Source organism: Bubalus kerabau, chromosome 6 (genome assembly GCF_029407905.1).
Source record: "Bubalus kerabau isolate K-KA32 ecotype Philippines breed swamp buffalo chromosome 6, PCC_UOA_SB_1v2, whole genome shotgun sequence".
Lineage (NCBI taxonomy): Eukaryota > Metazoa > Chordata > Mammalia > Artiodactyla > Bovidae > Bubalus > Bubalus kerabau.
The window spans coordinates 60,919,693-60,936,658 of NC_073629.1; the positions used below are offsets into that span (position 1 = coordinate 60,919,693).

Consider the following 16,966-nt stretch of genomic DNA (forward strand, 5'->3'; position numbering starts at 1 on the left):
CCCTTGTCATGAAGTTTGTGATCATCAACAAGAAGTCAATTTTGACTCTTTTCACTCTCTGGGGCTTTTAGAGCTCTTTGCAAATACAAGGAGCGTGACCCTGGAAATTTCTTTTCCCCCAGAAAAGGAAAAAGCTCCACTTGTCAATCAGTCATCTTGAGCATAAGTTCTCACAAAGGAACTCAGAGCAGCCCCTGTCTAAATCTATCAAGGGGGAGGGGAAATGGGGGAGGGGTGGGTCATGTTACCAAATAACTGTGATCAGCTTTAAAGTCTAGCTTCAGGGTTATTACTTACATCGCCTTTCATACTACTCAAACACAGCATAGGCGCACAAAAAATGAAAAACACCAAATCCTTTGTTCCTGGACAAGTTTGGGGATCCAGACATCCTAAGTAATGCAATTTCTGGTTAATTGAATATTAGCCTATTTATGGACAAAGCTTATGCTATGGTAAGGGTTTGCTGAAGCGCACAGAAGGATGAATGCCTCTTTTCAGATGTGCACAGTTTAAGGATTCATCCCATGCTACCATGTATCTTTCTTCCAGTTCTTATATTTGTTTTATTTTATAGTGAATTGTCCATATGTTTCTTTTACCCAGGAAGTAATAAGCAATTCAAGAGCAGAAGTGTTTTTTCCATGTTTGCAAAACCTGTAAAATATTTCATATTATAAAAGCTCATTAATTATTTGCTGAGTTGAATTCATTGTGCCTCTCTAATATGTTTTTAGATATGCTCTACCAATGACAAATGCCTGCTATGTAACGTCAATGCCTTAAGTGCAAAAAAAGAGGCCTGAGAAATATGAGACTAGTGTGTACTTTGATGACTTTTATAAAACTTAAAAGAAAAACTTTCTTTTAAAACTAATACCTTCATAAAATAATACCTGAAATCTTGAGGTATACACACCCCCCAACACATGTGCAGTTTGAAGTATATTCCACTGGAAATGTGAAAAGATAAAAGTGGATCATAGAACAATGAAGCACCTTGAAAATATTAGATATGTGATTTAAAGAGACTGAAAGTGATTTAATAATGAGTATTCAGTTCCTCTTGGGCTTCCCTGATGGTTCAGACGGTAAAGAAACTGCCCACAATGTGGGAGACTTGGGTTTGATCTCACGGATAGGGAAGATCTTTTGGAGAAGGGAATGTCTATCCGCTCTAATATTCTTGCCTGGAGAATTCCATGGACAGAGGAGCCTGGTAGGCTACAGTTCATGGGGTTACAAAGAGTCAGATATGACTGAACGACTAACATTTTTAGCTGCACAGTGCTGTATTTGGTATGACGAGGGTACAAAAATTATGAAACCAAATTTGAGCTCCTACTTTGTTTCACACAATCTTCTAGGTCTATAGAGTTCATTGTGCTGTGTGCTGTGCTAAGTTGCTTCAGTCATATCCGACTTTTTGCGAACCTATGGACTATAGCTTGCCAGGCTCCTCTGTCCATGGGGATTCTCCAGGCAAGAATACTGGAGTGGGTTCTCTTTTCCTCCTCCAGGGGATCTTTCCGACCCAGGGATCCAACCCTCATCTCTTACATCTACATTGACACTAGCACCACCTGAGAAACCCATTCAGTTCAGTTCAGTTCAGTCGCTTAGTCGTGTCCGATTCTTTGTGACCCCATGAATTGCAGTACGCCAGGCCTCCCTGTCCATCACCAACTCCCGGAGTTCACCCAAACTCGTGTGTATCGAGTTGGTGATGCCATCCAGCTATCTCATCCTCTGTCGTTCCCTTCTCCTCCTGCCCTCAATTCCTCCCAGTATCAGGGTCTTTTCCAATGAGACAACTCTTCGCATGAGGTGGCCAAAGTATTGGAGTTTCAGCCTCAGCATCAGTCCTTCCAATGAACACCCAGGACTGATCTCCTTTAGGATGGACTGGTTGGATCTCCTTGCACTCTAAGGGACTCTCAAGAGTCTTCTCCAACACTGCAGTTCAAAAGCATCAATTCTTTGGCACTGGGCTTTCTTTATAGTCCAACTCTCACATCCATACAGGACTACTGGAAAAACCATAGCCTTGACTAGACGGACCTTTGTTGGCAAAGTAATGTCTCTGCTTTTGAATATGCTGTCTAGGTTGGTCATAACTTTCCTTCCAAGGAGTAAGCGTCTTTTAATTTCATGGCTGCAATCACCATCTGCAGTGATTTTGGAGCCCAGAAAAATAAAGTCAGCCACTGTTTCCACTGTTTCCCCATCTATTTCCCATGAAGTGATGGGACCATATGCCATGATCTTAGTTTTCTGAATGTTGAGCTTTAAGCCAACTTTTTCACTCTCCTTTTTCACTTTCATCAAAAGTCTTTTGAGTTCCTCTTCACTTTCTGCCATAAGGGTGGTGTCATCTGCATATCTGAGGTTATTGAGATTTCTCCCGGCAATCTTGATTCCAGCTTGTGCTTCATCCAGCCCAGTGTTTCTCATGATGTACTCTGCATATACGTTAAATAAGCAAGGTGACAATATACAGCCTTGATGCCCTCCTTTTTCTATTTCGAACCAGTCTGTTGTTTCATGTTCAGTTCTAACTTCCTGACCTGTATATAGGTTTCTCAAGAGGCAGGTCAGGTGGTCTGGTATTCCCATCTCTTTCAGAATTTCCCACAGTTTATTGTGATCTACACAGTCAAAGGCTTTGACATAGTCAATAAAGCGGAAATAGATGTTTTTGTGGAAGCCCGTTGCTGCCGCTGCTGCTAAGTCGCTTTAGTCGTGTCCGACTCTGTGTGACCCCATAGACGGCAGCCCACCAGGCTCCCCCATCCCTGGGATTCTCCAGGCAAGAACACTGGAGTGGGTTGCCATTTCCTTCTCCAATGCATGAAAGTGAAAACTGAAAGTGAAGTCGCTCAGTCTTGTCTGACTCTTCCCCACCCCATGGACTGCAGCCTACTAGGCTCCTCTGTCCATGGGATTTCCCAGGCAAGAGTACTGGAGTGGGGTGCCATTGCCTTCTCCGATAGGGACCAATAAAATAAGTTCTTGATCCTCACTCTCATAAAAGGAGAAGGTAAAGCCCCACAATTAGCAATTAACATAATGAGTGAAGTACATAGTGGTCAGAAAGGAGGTACATATAATAGACAAAGAAAAATCAGATCAAGGTAAGTGAGATTGACTTGGTAGCAAGTTAAAACGTGTGATCAGAGTAGGCTACATTGAGAAGGTGGTATCTGAGCTGAGAACTTATGAGAAGTGGGAGAGTTAGGAGCATTCCAGGGAAAGGGAGTGACTCATGCAAAGGGTGAGAGCGAGCCTGGCATGTTGTGGGAAAGGAGGCAGAACAATGGAGGAGGATAGTAGGAGGTGAAGTCAAGAGAGTATCTCAGGATCAAACAGGATCTCTTAGGCTGTTGCGAATGAAAACTCCAGACTAAGATAAGGATCCATGGCACGATTTTTAGCAGTGAAGTGATGTGATCTGATGGACCTTTTAGAGTGTGCACTTTACCTGCTGAATGGAGGAAAGACCCTAGAGGTACTGCTGCTGCTGCTGCTACTAGAAGCAGGGAAAGGCTTCTTTACAATGTAGGTGTGACAACTAACACCCGATTAGTTGTCTGGCTCCCCATTAGACTGCCAGCTCCCTTAGGGAAAACACATCTTGTCCAAGTATCCCTTCCAACACAAACTTTGCTACCAAGTAGATGCTTAGGTGTCTTTTGAATAAATAAGTGTATATAATTTCAGTATATCATAGAAAATCACTAAAATATACCCCCAGAGTTTAGGATATAAAGCTACAGACATGTAGAGGAGGGTGAAATCATAACTCGTAAGGCTTTTACAGGAGGGAACATTTCAATAAGACTACCGAGGTCTCATGGTCATGGTAAGAGTAGGAGTTAAAAATAGTAGCCGCCAGCATTTATTGAGAACATACCACATTCCAGGCTGTGGGCTAAATTCTTTACATGTATCATTAATTACAAAGACCAAAGAAGGGAGTTCCCAGTATAGCACATAAGGAAGTGAAGTCCAGAGTTTGGAAAGGAGGCTGACTAGTTATTTCACTTTGTTGAAAACCTGATGCAGAATACGTGTGTGGGTGCATGCTAAGTCACTTTGGGAGAAGCTGGTAAGGTTATTTGAGGCTGGATTGTGGAAACCCTTAAATTCATGCATCACGCAAATGTTTTGGATATTTTCCAGGTGTTTCACGTTTATTTGTTTATTCAGCAGGAGAGTGCTAGGTTTAAAGCTGAGCTCGGGGAAGATTAATATAACTCTTAGATTACCTCTGGATCATTTAGCTAGAGAATAAAACTAGATGAGTGGCTGTTTCTAAGGTCAAAATTACAGTTTGATCATTTGGAAGCACTGATATAGAAAACAGAAAATGACACACCCTTAATATTTGTATAAGCCTGTGCTGTTTGTACAAACTCAGAGCCCTTGCCTGTGTGGCATCCCCCTTGATCATCACAGCAGCCCTGCTAGGTGGCATTGCTATCATATTTTACAAATTGAGATGATTTGTGCAAAAGCGATCAGTGTGCAGTCTGGCCTGTAGTAGATACTCAAGAAATGATAGCTCAAGTGGAAAAATAAGGAAACACAGGCTTGGAAAGGCTAAGCATTTAGCCCAAGGTCACATAGATGGAGATGAATGACAGAGCTAAAACTTAAAGCCAGTTTCTCTGAGTATGAGTCTGCTTCTGTTTACTGCTATCTTAACTACTTCCCTTCCAGTCACCAGAGAGCCTCATAAGTTCTTAGAAAATGACAGGTGAAGGCATTAAGCATACCTGTTAACTAACTTAGTTCAAACTCTCAGTATGGGAAATATTATTTAGTATGTAATATAAATTTTTACTTTATTTTAAGGGTTCTCATATATACATACATAGTCTATTGTATATGTCCTTTTATATGTTACCATATAGTTGTATGTATGTATGAGTGTGTGTGTGTGTGTGTGTGTGTGTGTTGCATTAGATTGCTAGGGCTGCCATAACAGAGTATCACAGGCTGGGTGGCTTAGACAACAGGCATTTATTTTGTCAGCTGTTTTATTTTATACTGAGGCCTCTCGCTTCGGTTTGTAGTTGGCTGCCTTCTCTCTGGGTCCTCACATGATCTTTCCTCTGTGTGCATAAACCCTTGTGTCTGTTTGTACGTCTAAATTTTCTCTTGTTATAAGGAAACCTATTAGATTAGAATGGGGCTGGCCTAATAGTCTCATTTTAACTTAATCTCCATTGTAAAGTTCCTATTTCCAAATAAAGTCAATTTGACCCGTAACATACACACACATATGTATATACAAATATTTATAGATTATTTATTTATTTGTTTATAGGCCTTTTAGAAATAGACAGTACATCCAATTGCCTACTTTGAATTTCCAAAATATAGTATTATCTAGTAACCACTTCCTGAGAAAAAATAAGGCCCTGGCACAATGACATAGGCATAGGTGCAATGGACATGGCATGGGGTTTAAATCCCTGTAACACGGGTTTTAATGCTGACTCCATCATCATTTCCCACCTGGGTGGTCATAGGCTTGTTACTTAACTTCAGTTTTTTCATCTGTAAGTTGCAGATGAAATGGTCTTCCTGGCAGGTTTGAGTTAAGTTTAAAAATAATCCACGTGAACCTGTCTAGGATAGGGCCTATCTGTTTGTAGAAGCTCAGAAATGTTAGCTCCCCTTTCCATCACTGCCCTAGGTGAGCTCTCAGGGCCATGCTCCCTCAAATAGAGGCAGACATCCACACAGATGATTCCAATCGGACTTGATATGTGCCAGGAGGGCTGGCTGTATATAACAAAAGACTGTGTTTGCTTCAGTGTTTTTTTTTTTTTTCTTTTTTGCTTGTATTAGCCTAATCAGGATGTTTCTATAATAAATACACTAGGCACCTATTCTCAATTCTATAGAAATATAATTAGCTAAGCAAGGAGCAAGACCATCCCCAAAAAAAGAAATGCAAAAAAGAAAAATGGCTGTCTGAGGACGCCTTACAAATACCTGTGAAAAGAAGAGAAGTGAAAAGCACAGGAGAAAAGGAAAGATATACCCATTTGAATGCAGAGTTCCAAAGAATAGCAAGGAGAGATAAGAAAGACTTCCTCAATGATCAATGCAAAGAAATAGAGGAAAACAACAGAATGGGAAAGACTAGAGATCTCTTCAAGAAAATTAGAGATACCAAGGGAATATTTCATGCAAATATGGGCTCAATAAAGGACAGAAATGGTAGGGACTTAACAGAAACAGAAGATATTAAGAAGAGGTGGCAAAAATACACAGAATATCTGTACAAAAAAGATCTTCACGACCCAGATAATCATGAAGGTGTGATCACTCATACTTACCTAGAGCCAGACATCCTGGAATGTGAAGTCAAGTGGGCCTTAGGAAGCATCACTATGAACAAAGCTAGTGGAGGTGATGGAATTCCAGTTGAGCTATTTCAAATCCTGAAAGATGATGCTGTGAAAGTGCTGCACTCAATATGCCAGCAAATTTGGAAAACTCAGCAGTGGCCACAGGACTGGAAAAGGTCAGTTTTCATTCCAATCCCAAAGAAAGGTAATGCCAAAGAATGCTCAAACTACTGCACAATCGCACTCATCTCACACACTAATAAAGTAATGCTCAAAATTCTCCAAGCCAGGCTTCAGCAATATGTGAACTGTGAACTTCCAGAATGGTTTTAGAAAAGGCAGAGGAACCAGAGATCAAATTGCCAACATCCGCTGGATCATCAAAAAAGCAAGAAAGGTCCAGAAAAACATCTATTTCTGCTTTATTGACTATGCCAAATCCTTTGACTGTGTGGATCACAATAAACTGTGGAAAATTCTGAAAGAGATGGGAATACCAGACCACCTGACCTGCCTCTTGAGAAACCTGTATGCAGATCAGGAAGCAACAGTTTGAACCAGACATGGAACAAGGGACTGATTCCAAATTGGGATAGGAGTACATCAAGGCTGTATATTGTCACCCTGCTTATTTAACTTATATGCAGAGTAAATCATGAGAAACACTGGGCTGGAGGAAGCACAAACTGGAATCAAGACTGCTGGGAGAAATCTCAATAACCTCAGATATGCAGATGACACCACCCTTATGGCAGAAAGTGAAGAGGAACTAAAGAGCCTCTTGATGAAATTGAAAGAGGAGAATGAAAAAGTTGGCTTAAAGCTCAACATTCAGAAAACTAAGATCATGGCATCCGGTCCCATCACGTCATAGCAAATAGATGGGGAAACAGTGGAAACAGTGGCTGACTTTATTTTTCTGGGCTCCAAAATCACTGCGGATGGTGATTGCAGCCATGAAATTAAAAGACGCTTACTCCTTGGAAGAAAAGTTATGACCAACCTAGACAGCATATTAAAAAGCAGAGACGTTACTTTGCCAACAAAGGTCCATCTAGTCAAGGCTATGGTTTTTCTGGTGGTCATGTATGGATGTGAGAGTTGGACTATAAAGAAAGCCGAGTACCAAAGAATTAATGCTTTTGAACTGTGGTGTTGGGGAAGACTCCTGAGAGTCCCTTGGACTGCAAGGAGATCCAACCAGTCCATCCTAAAGGAGATCAGTCCTGGGTGTTCATTGTAGGCACTGATGTTAAATCTGAAACTCCAGTAGTTTGGCCACCTGATGTGAAGAGCTGACTCATTGAAAAGACCCTGATGCTGGGAAAGATTGAGGGTGGGAGGAGAAGGGGACAACAGAGGATGAGATGGTTGAATGGCATCACCGACACAGTGGACATGGGTTTGGGTGAACTCCGGGAGTTGGTGATGGACAGGGAGGCCTGGCATGCTGTGATTCATGGGGTCACAAAGAGTCGGACATGACTGAGCAACTGAACTGAACTGAACTAAAAGCTAAAAAAATTAAAAATACAAAAGCGTATGCTATGTCCAAATTATCATCTTAAAAGAAACTGAGCGGCTATAAACCTAGATATTTTATCCTGTTGTAATAAGCAACCTCAGTGTCCCTCAGTGAGCCCCACCTCCTCTATTCACATGTATGCATGTGTGCTAAGTCGCTTCTGTTGTGTCCAACTCTTTGGGACCCTATGGACTGTAGCCCACCAGGTTCCTCTGTCCATGGAATTCTCTAGGCAAGAATACTGGAGTGGGTTGCCATGCTCTCCTCCATGTGATCTTCCTGACTCAGGTCTGGAACCTACATTTCCTACAGCTCCTGCAATGCAGGTGGGTTCTTTACTGATGAGCCACCTGGGAAGCCCCCTGGTATTCACACTCTTGTTTAATTCCTGCCTCTTTTGAGTGTGGATTGGATTTAGTGATTCCCTTCTAATGAATCTAATGTAGTAAGTGATAGGATGACACTTCTGAGACTGAGTTGCAAAAAACTGTGACTTAATTCCTCTCTAAAGCCATTTCTCTCCATCCCATTACCCTCTCTCTTTCTGTTTCTTTGTCTCTTTTTCTCATCACCGGATACCATGTTGGGAGGTTACCCAGGCAGCCCATGGACAGGCTCATACACAGAAAAACAGCATGACATGAAGCAGATCCTGTAAATCTAGTCAAGGGAACAGTCTTGGGAGCAGATTCTCCAGTGCCAGTTTAATCTCAACATGACTGCAGCTCCAGAACAGCTTGACTATATCTTGAACAAGAGGTGCTCTTTTAAGATACATCCAGCTTCCTGACCCATGGAAACCTGGAGATAATAAATGTTTATTCTTTTAATCTGCTAAATTTCCAGGGTAATTTGATACACAGCAATAAATAAGTTTGTAGTGATCCATACAGTCAAAGGCTTTAGTGTAGTCAATGAAGCAGAGGTAGATATTTTTCTGAAATTTCCTTACTTTCTCCAAGATCCAGCGAATGTTGGCAATTTGATCTCTGCCTCTTCAAAGCCTACCTTGTACATTTGGAAGTTCTTAGTTCATGTACTACTAAAGCCTAGCTTGATGGATTTTGAGCATAACCTTGCTAGCATGTGAAACGAGCACAATTATATAGTAGTTTGAACATTCTTGGCATTGCCCTTCTTTGGGATTAGAACAAAAATGGACTTTTTCCAGTCCTGTGGCCTCTGCTGAGTTTTCCAAATTTGCTGACATATTGAGTGCAGCACTTTAACAGCATCATCTTTTAGGATTTGAAATAGCTCAGTTGAAATTCCATCACCTCCACTAGCTTTCTTTGTAGTAATGCTTCCAAAGGCAGGCCACTTGACTTCACTCCAGGATGTATGGCTCTAGATGAGTGACCACACCATCATGGTTATCTGGATCATTAAGACCTTTTTTGTATAGTTCTGTATATTCTTTCCACATTTTCTTAATCTCTCTGTTTCCATTAGGTCCTTTCTGTTTCTGTCCTTTATCATGCCCATCCTTGCATGAAATGTTCCCTTGGTATCTCCAATTTTCTTGAAGAGATCTTTAATCTTTCCCATTCTATTGTTTTTTTTTTTTTCTATTTCTTTGCATTGTTCATTTAAAAAGTCCTGTACAGATGTGAGAAATGAACCATAAAGAAGGCTGAGCACCAAAGAATTGATACTTTGAATTGTGGTACTGAAGAAGACTCTTTAGAATCTTTTGGACTGTAAGGAGATCAAAGCAGTCAGTCCTAAAAGACATCAACCCTGAATATTCATTGGAAGGACTGATGTTGATGCTGAAGCTCTAATACTCTGGCCACCTGATGTGAAGAGCCAACTCATTGAAAAAGACCACAATGCTTGGAAAGATTGAAGGCAAAAAGAGAAGGGGGTGGCAGAGGAAGAGATAGTTAGATAGCATCATTGACTCAACGGTCTTGAATTTGAGCAAACTATGGGAGATGGTGGAGGACAGAGGAGTCTGGCATGCTGTAGTCCATGGGGTCACAAACTGTAGGACATGACTTAGTGACTAACAACAACAAATAAATAAGAACTTTGCCCAACTTGAGACATGTGTCTGTCTAAGAACAGAAATATTTGCATTTCATTCAACTTAAATATTTTAACAATCTAATGGGAAACTGCATTTTATTTTTCATGAAGGTCTTTGCACTTGTGTGTCACATCTATACCATTAAAAAAAAAAAAAACAGAAGAGACATTCTAATCAGAGGATGACTTGATACTGTTTCTTTTTCTTAGTAGAATCATTGGGTGAAATACTGTTAGACTTAATAAAATAAAAAATAAGCAAAAATATTTTATTTTTGCCTACTGGTGAAAGAGTCAAGTATGGCATAGTATTACTGTAAATCACTTTGAATACCACAATAATAAATCACAACACAACTTAGGATCAAGGCTCATAAATGAGATCTATGCACAGAACTTTAGCTGTCTAAAAGGTTGTTGGAAGAAAGCATAATAATGGAATCTTAGCAAAGGAAGAACTGTACAACTGAACAGAAATATATTTAATTTTTCCTCTAGTAGAGAAAAATGCAAATAGATACATCTACTTTTGAAAAGATAGGATTCAAAATATATAATAGCAATGACAAGTTATATTTATAGAGCACTTCCCTGTTCGTTCCTTATGTCTTTCATATCTGTAATATCCTGGATCACAGTTCAGTTGTGAAACAGGTCAGCCTAAATGATTTTTTCTTCATTTTACAGATGAAAAACAGAGATTTTGCTCTATCACCTTGGGGATGCAGATTGACTAAAACATCTTTCATTACAATAGTTTGGAAATTTTAGGTCATACTTCGTGAAACAGATACCTGTCTATCTATCTATCTATCCATTCATCCACCCACCCATCCATCTATCTCCTGTCTGACAATCACAACCCTCTAGAAGATAGTCTGTGAGGCTGGAAGTAAGGCAAAAAGTTCTTAACATTGGCTAAAATAACTCCCAAAGACATATGTACTAAAATCTTAGCTGTAAAATGGTAATACTTAACTTTTTAAGAGTTTCTCAAACTTTCTATGCAGAACCTATGGACACTTGTTTTAAACAGAATGCTAACAGGTTTGGTTTTGCTCTTTTGTTCCCAAGACCAGAGCAGACTAACCGAGGAGAGGCAGACAAGCCGACAGAATAATCTGACAGCAAGGATGGATAAGGAAGAAATTAAAAAGAAACCGTGGAACCAGAGAAAGCAGCTTTGGACACTTAAAGTGGAGGTAGGCATTGTGACCTGTTTCAAAGCACTTCACAATAATTAATGCTGATAATTATCACTCCGAAATCAGTAAAATGTCAAAATAGGATCAACACCTTTAAGGAGACAAACTAACTGTGGCTGGCATATTTTGAATATTTACTTTTTAGCAAGAACCAAGTAGATGTAGGTGCTTTACATACATTATCCCTAATCCTCTCAACCCTCAAGGTTTTGGAGTGAGAAAAATGAGACTCGCAGAATTTAAGCCACTTTCTTACGGTTACACAGGTGCCAATAAATGATCCAGAATTCAAGATCATTTATTTCTAATTGAAAACCTCCCTTCCGTCCACTATTCTACACAACCTGAAAGATGCCTATCAAAACCTGCTTAAGGTTTAACAACAAAAACAGTGTTTTAGTTTCTAAGAGCATAGTTTGCTAATTTGGGAACCAAATCATTTCTGTTCTACCTGTCATTTCCCTAAAGTACTAGTGAAATATTGATCTTTGTGTACTTTTCGGCAAAGAGCAGAGTACATTTTTTGCTTGGCATGAACAGGATATCTTTTTAAAATAAGAATTATACAACAGCAGAACAGACTGCTTTGTGAACTAGTGAGTTACCCATCTCTGAGAATATCATAGCCATAGGTATTTAATATTTTCCAGGGTTGCTGAAGACAATCTTTCTTTACAGAAAAGAAAATGGATCACTAAGGACTTGCCTCATTTCTAAGAATTCGTGTTTTGAAAATCCTGTTTCATTCTTGTATGCAGTATTTCTAACAAATCCTAAATGGTGAAGAAAGATTTCCTACCAGATGAATTATCATTCTTGAGAGCACAAAAATAGTGGGTTCAGCTCTCTTAAAAGTTGCATTTAGTTAAAAAATTTTTTCTGTCTTTAATCCTTTGGTGTCAAATGGATTACTGTATGTTCAATACTTAATTACTGAATCTTCATCATCTCCAAATACTTCTGTGCTTAATATTTATTAAAACCCTTTTTTTCAGGGAGACAAACCTCATCTACCATGTGAAATCTAATTTTCATGACATTTTGTAGATAGTAGTTATGAACTAATAATGCACAGTGCTGTTTGAAATCATCATTCCTTATGTTATACTACGCAATTAATTTTCCCTTTCGATTTTTAATACATTTCTCTTGTTCAGTAGGGTGCCCTCCTAGTGATAATTTTGACCAATCATTTTAAATTGCTATTCAAAACAGACTGAGTAGTGTTTCACATGAACATTTCTATTACATTTCCCATGATGTTACTTATGATTAAAAAATAACTACTGTGGTAGAAAAAAATAAAGCCAAAGAAATATATAATCAAATAATATCTTACTCATGACAGATGAAATAAACCTAAGTCAGCTTATGTAAGTACAGATAAATATTTGTAAAAAGTTTCATTGATGAATACATTTGCCCATTCACTCTGCTGCTGCTACTGCTGCTGCTAAGTCACTTTAGTCGTGTCTGACTCTGTGTGACCCCATAAACGGCAGCCCACCAGGCTCCCCCATCCCTGCGATTCTCCAGGCAAGAACACTGGAGTGGGTTGCCATTTCCTTCTCCAATGCATGAAAGTAAAAAGTGAAAGTGAAGTTGCTCAGTCTTGTCCGACTCTTAGCGACCGCATGGAGGCTCCTCCATCCATGGGATTTTCCAGGCAAGAGTACTGGAGTGGGGTGCCATTAGGCTCAGTAGGCATAAGGGTACTATACACTAAGTTGTGTGGGGTCTGCCATGTATTTAGGAGCACACAAAAATGTTTTATTTTAAAAACAGAAAGAAAAAACAATGAACTTTTAGGTTAAAGAAAATGTTTCAATATATAATATTACTATATTCATTTTTATACCTATGCAATTATAAAATATAATTTAAAAAAATCCTTTTTAAATGGAGAAAGTAGCCCACAAAGGCAATAGTGCCCAGGATCCATGCAAGAGGTACTGTTTTTCAGATTTACTCCTTCTAATAGGATTTAGTGAGCTCATTACTGTTTATTATCCCTACTCTAGAACAGATATATAGGTGGTGAGGAAAAGTGGGGTAAAATGGTGGATGGGATAAAAGACGCAACTTTTGTTTTCAAGGAACACATGAACTACTAGTAAATGAAGTGTATGAATTGATTACAATATGGTAAATGATATTATTGACACAGATAAGATACAAGGGAATATTGAGGAGGCAGTGACCAACTCTGCCTGGTGGGAAGAGTGTGTGGCGTAGCACATGGCAGTTATACTAGGTTGAGAAATGAGATGGATTAACCTCGTTTAATCTGAGGGGTAGTGAGAGGCTTTGCTCTTGCCAAATGGATGGCATGTGCAAGGGCCTTACAGTGTAATAGGCCTTGGTACTTTCTAAAACTGTAGATAATTCATTATGGCTGCACAGAGTAAGTGCAGGTACCCTGGGAATTGTAAAAAGGTAGACGGTGTCCACAATAGGAAAAGAAGGGCCTGGGTGCCATCTTTGTCATGCCAATGAGACTGCATTTTATTCATAGGATAGGGTTTCTGCATTTCTTGATCTTGGCATTAAATACTTGGCTCCTTAGAGTACCATCTCCCATGATACTCTCCCAAAATACTCCAATGCCAAACATCCTTATGGGTTTCTTTGCCTAATTCTACTCTTTTGTACATGTTCTCACTCTATCTGGAAAACATTCTGTCCTTTTCTCAAAACAACCATCTCAACATCCTCAGCTTGCCTCCCTCGGCTGCAGGGAGTTGAAAACTGAGAAGAACCTTTGGAATAATCTAGTCCCTTCTTTAAAAAAAGATATTCATTTATTTTATTTGTTTGGCTGCCTTAGGTCTTAGTTGCAGCATGGGGAATCTTCGTTGCATTATGCGGGATTGTTGCAATACACAGACTCTCTAGTTGTGGCTCTTGGGCTCAATAGTTGTGGCATGCGGGCTTAGTTGCTTCGAGGCATGTGGGATCTTAATTCCCCAACCAGGGATTGAACCTGTGTCCCTTGCATTGCCAGGCAAATTCTTAATCACTAGACCACCAGGGAAGCCCATGGAATTATCTAGTCCTTAACCTTCATTTCACTGATAAAACTGAAATCCAGAGGATCAATTAACTTGTGTCCATTTCCATAGTCAGCAAGAAATGGAAATGAAATGGGACCAAATTTGCTGACGGGTGGCTCAGATGGTAAGTAATCTGCCATCTGAGCTGATGTGGGACCCCTGGGTTTGATCCCTGGGTCAGAAAGATTCCCTGGAGAAGGGAATGGGAACCCACTCCAGTGTTCTTGCCTGGAGAACTCCATGCACAGAGGAGCCTGGCCGGCTACAGTCCATGGGGCCACAAAGAGTCCAACACGAGTAACTAATACTTTCACTTTTCATGGTGGGAATGATTTTTGTGGCAATTGTCTTCCCAATGCATTTGGTGATTAATCATGAATGTGAATATTGTCATAGCTTGTGTCATCATCAACTATTTAAATTTTACCATTTGATTTGTTTATTCCCTGTTATATTTTCCTAACAAATGTTAATGCCCTGTGGCCCTGAACTTCCTCTTACAGTGCTTTTCTACAAGGCTTAAAGCAGTGATTTTACATATAAGGAAGCCTTTAAAGAGTTAACAATCACCCTCCTGAAATGATTTGCCTACTTTTAGAGATGATTGAATTTACAATGGGACAGAGAAGAAAGCAGCACTTGGCTCTTTTCTGCTAAGGACAATCCCTGGAAAGGGGATAGAGGCAGCTGTGAATCACTGGGAGAAAAAGACCGAAGCAACTTGTGATGGGTGGACTGACTCAGTAAAGGGAATCTGGGCACAGAACCAGCAGCAGTGATTACCACTATCATTTAGGGGGACAGAGGCGAATAAAAACAACCAACAAATAAGCAAGACAACCCAAGAAAACAAAACAGAAAACCCAAATAAAAGGAAGCAAAGAACTGATCTTTTTCCTCTAAAGTCTGGCTTCTTTTGTTAGGTAATAAATTTTTTCAAGTTCCTCCCACAGAACTTTACTTAACCTAATGTCCATATTGACCCCTATTCTAATAAAAATCTATTGTACAGATTTAATGTACAAATAAATGAATCACTTCTAATGGTGTGGCTTGTCTCTCAGAGGAATGCAATCACTGTTGAGAAAAAAGTGCCATAGATCATCAGATAGTAGATCATTTCCAAGGTTTTGAAGAGCAGATACTGCAGTTTCTGATTTTGCCTCAAAAGAGCCATAATGACAAAGGAAAGGACCAAATCCCAAAATTAATTCCCCTCACATCCCTGAAAAAACTTTCTGAGTCATTTACCCTACAGATAACATTGAAACAAACCAATAAAGGCTCATATAAATGGAGATTTTTCTTAAAGATCTAACTGGCACCATAATGTCTGTTGGGTGCAATGGCACAGCTCTGGAATTAACACACAATCTGCCCAGCAGCGCAGGGTCTGGCTGTGTGTGATGGATCCTAAATACATTCTCCCCTTGGGCCTTGAATGTAATTTTGGTTGTTTTAATCTTAGTCTGAGCCTAGCAATTAGGATTCTATCAGGTCTCTGCTATTTCAAACGGCCCCTGTTTTCACTCCCATCATTTTCACAACAGAGTTGACTTTTTTACTCCAGCCCTGGACACCTCAGTTTACTTCAGTAAATCTGCATTGCCTCCCATGGAGCACATGGCTCTGCATCTGAATTTGGGCTTAGTAACCAAAGGAATCTTTGCTCTTCCAAAAGCTTCTCCCGGTGAAGCCAAGCAGTACGAGAAAGGCTTGGACCCACTGTGTGGTTTCTTTCTCTATAGCCATCTCTACCTGCCTCTCCTGGGCTGTTTTTTTGTTTTTTTTTTTTTTATCTTCTTTATTCTGTAAACCTCTCACAGTGTGAGATTTAGAATAATTCGGCATTCCACTGGAAAGATATAGCAGGAGGTTCTCAGAGATTTACTTGAGCACCATGAAGCTTAACTGGGATCCCGGCCCCCTTGCTATTTCCTTTATAAATCCCCCAATCTGACCAGATGCCAGTCGGTCCCTGTGGTTTGCACAGCATGTTAGGAGTATAAATTTTGAGAAAATAATTAGTAATAATCATTTCTAAGAAAACTGGGGTCAAAACTTCCACAATGTTTCCTTTTCTCTTGAATGTCTACCTAATTACATTATATTTAAACTATGACAAACTCTTAATGCATTTTGCACAGGGAGAAAAACAGGTAACAAATGGGCACTCAAAATGTTTCCCTGAGAAGCCATTTTATCATGCAACCTCTGTAATTAGAATTCTTTAACCCTCAGATTATGTTGGAACTCATGAGAAGCTAAATAAGCACTTAAAATGCACACTAGCCCCTCAAACCTTCTCTAGCTTTCACTTCACTTTACATATTTTTAAAATTTAAAATCATAATTAAAGGATGATTTAAAATCATGGATTTTCCTATGACCTACTGCCAGTTACCAAATAAATGAGTTTTTACCAGAAGATTATAGAGGAGAAAAAAGTCTTGGGTAATTCCACATTTTCTAGCCAGGAAGGTGAGGGGAGAACATAAATGGGGTTTGGGAGAGTAAACTGCTTTGGTGGGAAGGTATTAGTGGCATTGATTTTGTACATCGAATATTTGAAGTGACTTGGGACACCCAAGTGTTCATTCCATTTGGAACCATGGGGAGCTGATAAGAAATAAGACACAGTGAAAAATTATCACCATCTTTCATACATGAGGATCTCTCCTAAATGTCACAGATTTATCTGCCCACATTCACCTGTATTTAGGAGGAAAAAAAATATGCTAAGCATCATAGAGTTTGCACATGGGGTACCTACTGAAGGCAGTCCTG

At 39.7% G+C, this 16,966-nt stretch overlaps 1 long non-coding RNA gene across 1 annotated transcript in view; it reads left to right on the top strand.

Moving 5' to 3' along the window:
• LOC129656176 (uncharacterized) overlaps positions 1 to 16,966 on the top strand; it is a 47,421-nt gene that overhangs the window by 13,648 nt on the left and 16,807 nt on the right. Inside the window, exon 2 of the long non-coding RNA XR_008716247.1 lies at positions 10,996 to 11,123. This is a non-coding gene — a long non-coding RNA (uncharacterized LOC129656176). The remainder of the gene's footprint in view (positions 1 to 10,995; positions 11,124 to 16,966) is intronic.